Consider the following 9,310-nt stretch of genomic DNA (forward strand, 5'->3'; position numbering starts at 1 on the left):
TGATGCTGGAGTCCAAAAGGAAGAATAGTAGAAAAAATCCTAGAGATCCCACCAAACTGCAGTTTATTTCCTTAAACCCGCATCTGATGTGGCAGGAGATTATTGAAACAAGCTATACTGTAAATTTTTGCTTCTTTTCTGGGCACCTTCAGTCCGTCCCTACCTGCATTTTGTGTAACCATCAGGAAGACTGCAGTGCAGTAATTGGCAAGGATTACTAGAAGGGAAAATCAGGCTGTGGTGACTCCATCTGCATTTGGGAGCAGAAAGTAATGAATGGATGCAGTTCAGTTCCTGATTCAGAGATGTGGCTGCTTGTGGAAAAGGGCATGGTTCAGTCTTCATTAAGTGTTCCTAGTGTTTGCATGTCATGCCAGAAAGCCAATACATTTAGTGATGCAGTGATTAGTTTATTCTTTGAGATGAAATACTTGCAGTTTCTGCCTAATACTTTGTATTTAATCCTTTGTGCTCAGACAGTGGAGAGTAAGGTAAGATACTTTGTTGCCTGACATTTAAAGGATAATGGAAGTAATTTGTGCATGATGTAGCATGCAACAATAACTGCATTCTGTTGGAGAGTAGAAGTTTTGATTATCTTTTTAATTGCTTGCAACACATGGAAATTCATTGTAATAAAGTTTGTGGATCCTCTAGTGTACTCAAGTTGAGAAAAAAATTTTGTACTATGTATGAATTAAAAGATTATTTTGTCAGTTCTAACTCTGATTTTTCAGTATAACAATGGAAATTTCTTTTCAAGAACAATGTTCTTGGAATGTTTGGTCTTTTATGTTTATCATAAGAGCTGAAAACCAATCTTTTCAATGTCTTTTTCCTGTCTCTGCATGTTTTTTGATGTCAGAGATTTAAGGATATAGCACCATCATAATGCTGCAACTTAGATGTGGAGCCCATTCAGTAAGAATGAAAATGTGGAGGCCCATAACTACTTTGTCAATTGGAAGGAGTTGTGTGTAGGAAAACAGGAGAGGCTGAGAGCTGAAAACTCCCTACACTAAATTAAGCTTTATAGCTGGGCATGTACATGGCAAGTGTACATGGCATGTACAGTGACGAGGAGAACCATAATCTGTGTCTAAATTCTGCATAGGAGTTTAAAAGAGCTTTGAAACTTGTAACTTTGTGAGTTACTGTATTGAACTTTAGTATTGAAATTTGTGACATCTACTAGCAATGTGGGCTCATTGGGAGTTAATACACTATTTTGGTGGGGGAAGTATTGTACAGATGCAGATCTCCTTTTCATATGGGTAACAGTTTGTTTCTGTACATCTTAGTGTTGGGCTGTTTTTCCAGATTTCTTTCTAGAGTTAGATTGGGCTTTCATTGCTCATGAAAAATGTCAGTGTATTTTTTTTTTGTAGAGTCTGCAGCCACTCATTACCCTTAATTAGTAGGATTGTGGTCTGCTCTATTAGAAGTGTAGCCCTGCCTTTTTACCTCCTGAGGAGCAAAGGTGAACTGAAACATGTGATAAAGATCAAAAAGGACCTATTTAATAGCTCTGAAAATCTGTGGCGTTTCTAAACAACTGTTATCATCTTGGTCTCATGTTACAAAGTTACTTTAGACATGATTAGGAGAATGAAAGCCTCACACATTCAGTGTCAGATCTGTAATTCTGTGACTGTCTTCATTTCCAAAAACAGTTCTATGTAACTGCTGAGGTTGATCCATCTTTGCAGCATTTTGTGCAGGATGACAGCTGGGAGTACCCTGCCAAGCTGGGCCCTTGGTGCCAGTCTGCTTAGTGTCATCTGGGAGCATCGTTGCACTGGCACTACGGAATAGCTGGTCACGTTTTTCAGACTTTTCTGACACTGTTAGGCTCTGTGGTAGGTGGCTGCAAACTTCATTGACAAGAGCTGAGAAACTAAAAGTATTGCAAAAATGTGGTTTTGCTGTGTGCATTGTATATGGTCAAATGAGTTTTCTACAAGATGGCCGCAAAGTGTTGTCCTTGAAGTGTAAATATGAGAAGTCTGTGGGGATTTAGAGTTGGTGTATTGGTTGCCTGAGTGGTAGTGTGGCATTGTTCCATTTAAACTTGACTGTCACCTTTAGAAATGTATGTAGATAGAGATTGGAGTCTTCCATTAATGATGCTTTCAGACTCTTCCTCCTCTTCTCTGTGCCTGTTAAAATGTTAAGTTCGAGAAAGTTTCCCTAACACGTGTTACTTTCTTCTAACTGTGTATTTGAATATTGTCTTAGGGTGAGTGCTGTTTGGAGAAAGTCTGCAGAATATTTGGTTACTTTTCCAGAATTAATTTTCCAGGAGTAATGTTTCCAAATAGAATTTAACAGACTGTTAAGGAGAAGTTTGTGCTGCCCTGTAAAGTTCTTTACAGTCCGTGATGGCAACTAATGCATCTGAGTGGAGAAGTTTTGTATGAAGGCAGAAAAAATTGACCATAACTTTCACTTTGTGTAGGTCCTGCTATATAATATTGTTTCATTGAAAAGTACTCTGTGAGCAATAGTGGAAAGGAAAACAAAAATCATTTGTTTGTATGTTACATATACTCTTCTTCACTATTTTTAAAATTTGCCATTAAAAATTAGTTTGATACTCAGTTTCATTGGACTGAGTTTATTGATGCTGAAAAACATGTACGCGATTTTTGGATGAAGGTGATATGTGGTATAAATTCAACTTTTCTTTCTCTAGGGTGAAGAAAGAAGCCAGGCAGACCTGCAAAGTTCTTTTTGTCAAGAGTAAAGAGAGCGCTTACAGACCATTGAGAAAGTGCTTTTTTCTTCCCTCTTCTCAAACTACAGATCAAATGAGATTCAAATAAAACAGAGGAAATGTAAGCAATCAAAAAGCCTGTTCCGAACTTGGGGGAAGGGAGGGATGTCAGTCTACAAAGAAAAGGAGGATAGAAATTCCATTAAAAATCTGTCAAGAGAACTTTGGATGTCAATAGCATTCAAAACTAACAAATCACTTTTCAATGTGGTAATCTCTTCAGTTATCTTTCAAGGAGAACTTTATGTGAGGAGTGTATGAATTCCCAGCCGATGCACAATTTACCTGTTTTTATAAACTTGTTCTTACAGAGAGCAGGTACTAAAGAGCAGATTCCAAGAAAAGACATAAATCTTATGGAATCGTCTGTTTGGAGACTCACTTCTAATGTTCTGATGCTTGTGACTCAATCAGGGGTGTTGCTTGATGCTGTCTTCACATCTGTGTCAAATTCTTTCTTGATGCATTTGGTTTTTAATCTAAACTCTTTTTGGCTGCTAGGATAAACCCTACATTTGCCAGCTTAAGAATTTGATAACACTGGATACATGATAGATGCTCTCCTAAGAACGTTATTCCAGAGCAGTCTTCGCTGGGTTGACATAAGTGGCTTGACTTGCTGACTGTTCTTCTGCTTATGTGCCATCTCAAACTTCACTGAGAAATCATCTCCTTTTTGCCTTGTTTTTTATTTCAGCATCTAGTCATACACAAATTTTCTTCTCTTGGACGCTGAAAGTACAATAGAACTTCTTGTGAAAGTGAGCATGTATTTTGGTGACTGTAGTCTGAATTTCCATGTGCAGCACTTAGTTTCCATTGCACTGCTGCTGTTATGAAAGGTTGACGTCAGGAAAATGTTTTCTTGGTTTTTTTGTTTTTTTTTTTTTAAATCTGTGTTGTAAATTCTTGTGCTTCAAGGTAGAATCTTGATGTAATGGTTGAGGGCTTGAATGAAATTACTGATCAAAACTCACCAGATAAAAGGAGGCTGTATAAAGGATAGTGTACAAGTCCAAAAGATTTGTATGAGTAGAGATTATAGAGATAATTTTTAACATGTATCTGGAGATGGAAAAAAAAAGAGGCTGATGGGCACCTCATTAAGCATTTAAAATTTTTATATGAGTAGTGAGAATAAGTTGGTATTATTCAGCTGAACTTGGATACTGTGAATTTGTCCTAATTACAGCTGTTTCTGGCTTTGTGTGCACTTAGAAGATCCATTAATTCAGTGAGGCACGGTAGCTGTTCAGACTGATAACAAAATGCATCCTTGTTCCAAAATGGGATAAGCTTTGCTTATATTATTTGCTGACAGCTGTGCTGGTGATAGCTGTGATTAGTAAAATTCTTGGTGCAATTGATGTCCAGGAGAAGAAATCACTGGAACTATATAAAGAAAAAAATATATAGCATATGCTTCTGAATACACAGCTTCCTCATTCTTTTTTTTTTTTTTTTTGTTCCCTGAGTAAGTGTCATGAGCAGCAGATTTTTACTTTCTTTTAAGATGGTTTATGGTTGATCTACAGAATTTTCTTATCTGAGCTAATACTACTAGGAATTTTCTGTGCTTGACCTCAAAGTAATTGCTTCTAAGGTTAATAGAGTAAATGCTAAATAGATGCTTTGGAGATACTTTTATTGCCGTTATTTTTTCTCAGATTTGTATTTTGCCAGCTAAGAAAACTTCCAACTTTGTCTTCAGAAAGCAAATACTCGTTGTCTTTAGGCTTGAATGAAATTATGAAGGGAAGCGCAGAAGTGCTGTAGGCTATGAGTCTGTCCTTAGTGTGTTCTAGACACTTTTTAACGATTGGAGAAGATCCCAGGAGCTGCATGTTTTGGAGTCTTCCCGTAATTTGGGGCTTTGAGGTACAGATGTTCCTAACTGGTTTACATTTGAAGCTCACTTGTTATCTTCTAAAAGTAACAATGTACCAACTGCCAGGAAAAGAAAAGCCATTGAAGGAAAGGGTACATACTTTGTAATGAGAGTGGTGGTTCTGCTTAGGTATAGAGATGCAATTGACCTGACCTCACTAGCTGTTTGTCTATGATGGTAGACCTAGTGTTTTCAGATTCTGTATCTAGTTTGTGTGGATCATGAAGCGTTGGGCTACGAGACCATTTTAATTGTACTGTCCTGTGGAAGGAGGGACATCTTTCTTTTCTTTTAAAATTTTCTATGAGGACTTTGACTGGTGACACTTAAATCTCAGTTGAAGGAGATTCTAAAAATAATGCTTTCTGCTGATGTAGAATTTTTCAGGTCAGGAAGGCTATAAGTAATATCGTTCTTATTTTGCCATTGAAGAGGAAAAGATAAAATGGTGAAGTCTTAAATTCATGGATCAGTGTAAAAAATTCCAAACCACTGCTGTAATATTTGAAGCATCATTGCCTAGATACAAGTTATTTGAAAAAAGTAGAGAATCACAGCTGTTTGTCCTCTGTATAGTCACTACTGATGCAACATACTTTAATTTTAGGACTTAAGCTGCTTGCTCTAACAGTGAATACTTTAAATCTGGTATTTGCTCCAACTGGGGAGCTGCTCTTTGCATTTCTAGGCTCTGCCTGCATGTATCTTTGTAATGCAAGCAGGTAGTCTTTGTCGGCTTGAATTCTTCAAGGAATCTCTGAGTATTCTTATTCTCATTTAGTCTCATTTAGTTCAACACCTAGAGGCTGTCAGGTTTGAAATTTAAAAATAAGAATGCATAGTTAAATATCTGGTTGCTATTAATACATTAAGCAATTACTCTGTTTAGTATTTATTTGGTAGAGGTGAACATGATCTCATTAATATTAACCCAAGGAGCCCCTGGCTTAAAGTGTGCAAAAAGAATTTCCAACTAAAAATGGTAACTTCACGTTTCTAGCTTGAATACAAAAATCTTTCTAAAGCCTTGTGGATGATGTACAAGGTGTGAGTTTTTAACAGGTCTCTTAAGAAGTAGCTATTCTTTATTGTTCTACCAGAAGTATGTTTGAAAGCATGTCACAGACAAAATCCGCATCAATTTTTTGATAATTCTCAAAATCCAGTGCCAGAGATCAACATTCAAAGGGACCTGCTGTTTGTGCTCATTTTTTTTCTGTCCTTGGTTTGTTATCCTGTCTAAGCTGATTGTGCAGAAATGGCTTATTCTCAATATATTAATATTTACTGATCTGAAATCTGAAACCTCTACAATAACCTGCAGGCAGCAAATATAAAAGTAGAAGTAGACAAAGCAAAACAATGAAGTGGTTTGATATTTGGGAAAGTAAATGCAATCTGAGTATGCAAGTGGGAAATTGCATCAGATTCCAGGTGGAAGAATCTTCTAATGGGACTTTGCATCTGGAAAAAAAAAAATACTGTTGTACACCAGAAGAAATGTGTATCTTTCAAGTATAGACTAAATATAGACTTAGCTTTCAGTAGCACATTCCTAAACCCTGTATCCCAAGAGAAAGCAACAAGTTAGCTCCTTTCTTGCATTGACAGGAAAGTATGTTTTGTAAATCTAAATCCTCATTTACAAATAAACTCAGCTCCTTCCATGAACACTTCTGTGAAATTAAAAAGTGCTTTAGAAAACAATGAATGTAATATTCAGTTTTGCAAGTTATGACTTGCAAACGTTCAGTATCCGAAGGGGAGCTACAGGAAAGAAGGGGGCAGACTCTTCAGCAGGATCTGTGGTGATAGAACAAAGGGAAATGGCTTCAAGCTCAAAGATGATAGATTTAGGTTAGATGTGAGGGAAAAATCTTTTATAATGGGGGTGGCGAGGCACTGAACAGCTTGCCTGCTGATGTGGTTGAAAACTCATCCTTGGAGTCTGTCAAGACAAGGCTGGATAAGGCCTTGGCAACCTGATCTAGCTGTGCTGTCCCTGTTCATTGCAGGGGAGTTGGACTAGATGGCTTTCAGTTATCCCTTCCAACTCTAAGGGTTCTATGATTCTATGACTTCAGATTCTGACATGCTAGCATGACTTTTTCCAGACTTTTTTGGCTTTGCTCCTGAAAACTTCAGTAATATATTTTTACTGGAGATCTAGAAACAGGAATAACCAGAAATACCAGTGCAAAGGTTCTTTTCAGATTTCATTTACAAATGAGTTTCGGATGGGTATTTCCCTCGTAAAAAACAACAGCAACAAACCCCTAGTTTCTCAGAGTTCAGGATGAAAAGCTGTAAAGAGTACAATGCAAACACTGAAAATGCTGAAGATAAAGCTTTGATCACTTCACTGAACAAGTGGTCAATGTCCTGGTCTTTCTCCACATTATGATGAATAATAAAATAAAAGCAAATGAAGAGGGAGTTACCCTTCCCACCTTTTCACCTCTTTCTTCCTGGATAAGAAGCAATGATTTTAGACAGAGTTGAAGATGTCATCTAGCAAGGAATAAAAACATACCTCATGATCTGTTAATGGATGAATGTATTCCAGACAATTTCCTGTTAAATATTCTGATGATGTGATTTGTTTTCAGGTTTTGGGATTTCATTAATATTTCAGGCTTTTCACTGAGGAAAAAGTAGTTTTCTTACCTGAATTTATAGAATACAGTAGTCATTTGGATTGGGAGCATTGGAAATGTGGGTTCATAGAAAACAGGGTAGATTGATTATTTATTACTATTATTTATTTTTTAATGTAGACTTAGAAAACTTAATCTGGTAAGACTAGAAAGCATTTATGGTTTGAGTTCTGTCATCTCAGTACTACTGAATGGCTGTTTCTAGTTCCACAGTTTTGAATTTCAACATAGAATTCAAAAAGCATGGAGCCATACTTGAAACAGTGTTTATTTCATTTGCTGGCTTCCTCCATACTCTGCTGTGTTCAGAGTTTCCTGGGAGTGTTACTTTGTTAAACGTTAGCTGCACTTTAAAATTAGATTCGTCTTTTTGAGATTCTTGAGAAAGGCAATTTTCATGTCTTCTATTGCTTTTTTATCAACTTATTTTTTAATTCCTTGTTTCCTGGTCTCTGTAACTTTTGTTTCTGGATCCTTTCTTACTACAACTGCCAAAGATGAAGTAAGGGATTTTAAGATAGGTATTTTGTGATGCACAGATGCATTTTGCCAGAGTCTGGCAATGCGGAAAGTATTCCTCATGTGCTCCTCAGTCAGCAGAGTAGATAGATTATGATTTGAAGAGTATTCATTAGGGTTGAAAACGAGAGTCTGTTTCATTAACAGATTGCAACAGAATAGCGTCCATTGGTAGGGTTGCTGTTTTTAAAGGCTGACTTCAAAAGACAGCAGGAGCAGTTGATTCCTTGTTGGTGATTTCAGAAATGAAAAGAATTTGGTGTGTTTTTAGTTGATGTAGTTTAAAACCAAGTAGTTTCTGATCTTTTTTTATTCTTAACCCTGAAGGCAAACCTGAGGAGGAAAAGTGACTTTTTTTACGTCACTGGAGGGTTAGGTATCTTTTTCTGAGACTGCCATGGCCAAAGTAATTTGGATGTGCCATTTACCATAATCCTTATTGATCCCTGTTAGAAATTGTCATGACTAGTTCAAGCCTACTATTTCTCCATCATAGTAGGCATAGCAAGGAAACATAGTTACTTTTCATTTGGGCATGTGTATTTTGGCATTACTGTGTGTGACATATGGTGCTGTAACTTCTATGTTGTGTAACAAAGGAGAAGGAAATGTTAGACTTGCTGCAAAATGAGAAATGGGGGAAATCTGACTTGATGACAATAGATTTCCATAAAGATAGGATACTCAGGATGCAAATATAAACTGGTTTTGCTAGTATTCTCTTCAAAGCATATATAAAACAGTTCTGTAAAATGAAACTACCTTTAACTTGAGATAGACTTTAATATTCTGGGAATGCCATAACTATCACAAAAGAAAAGGATTAATTTTAGAATGACTGATTTTTCCCATGTAAACAGAGTCAGAATTTGCAAAACTGTAGGATATTGATCCACTTCCTTGCCATGGGACTGGCAAATGTATTTCAGTTGTGGACTTCCCCTAAACAGCACAGGAAAAGATTGAAGTGCACTTTGTACAGCACTTGTTTGCTCATCTTTGAATCTTTCCTGTTCTTTCAATGCCTCTACTAGAAACCTCAGATAGGAATATGGGTCCTATCTAGGGGTTAATTTCATAATGTACTCTTTTCTCTCCTACACATGGCAAGCTTGGACAGCATGTCTCTTATCTGTTGTCTTGTGGCCCAGGCTTTCAAAGCTTAAGAGATCTTTGATTTCTAAAAGAGACTTTTGATTTCTTGTACATCAGTTGACTGTATACCATCTTTTGGTAGCCTACTGAGATTACAAAGTAATTATTAAGAGCTGTAGGTAGCACGTGCAAGTTGAAATAAATAAAAGCACTGTTTCCAGTGTTGCCTCAGGCTGAATCTTGGTCATTTTGCTGTAACATATGTTACTATTCAAAAGAAATGGTGTAACTTGCAAAAAATTGAATAGTTGAACATAGTGGTGTTTAAAATCAGCTTTCCTAAATTAAACTGTATTGCTTTTCTGTGGTTTTTTT

At 36.7% G+C, this 9,310-nt stretch overlaps 1 protein-coding gene across 6 annotated transcripts in view; it reads left to right on the forward strand.

Moving 5' to 3' along the window:
* Positions 1-9,310, forward strand: part of TRAF3 (TNF receptor associated factor 3) — a 69,266-nt gene that overhangs the window by 21,076 nt on the left and 38,880 nt on the right. For 4 of the 6 annotated variants that reach the window (XM_042814104.1, XM_042814108.1, XM_042814109.1 and 1 more), the window contains exon 4: positions 2,696-2,837. The exons of 1 other annotated variant lie outside the window; for it this stretch is intronic. The gene's annotated coding sequence lies outside the window, so the exon portion shown is untranslated. Of the gene's footprint in view, positions 1-1,773; positions 1,860-2,695; positions 2,838-9,310 lie in introns of those variants that run through there. One more of the 6 variants, XM_042814107.1, reaches the window with a different exon arrangement.

Source organism: Centrocercus urophasianus, unplaced genomic scaffold, assembly GCF_019232065.1.
Source record: "Centrocercus urophasianus isolate 14NV4802_14NV808 unplaced genomic scaffold, USGS_Curo_1.0 seq_14, whole genome shotgun sequence".
NCBI classification, from domain to species: Eukaryota; Metazoa; Chordata; class Aves; order Galliformes; family Phasianidae; genus Centrocercus; species Centrocercus urophasianus.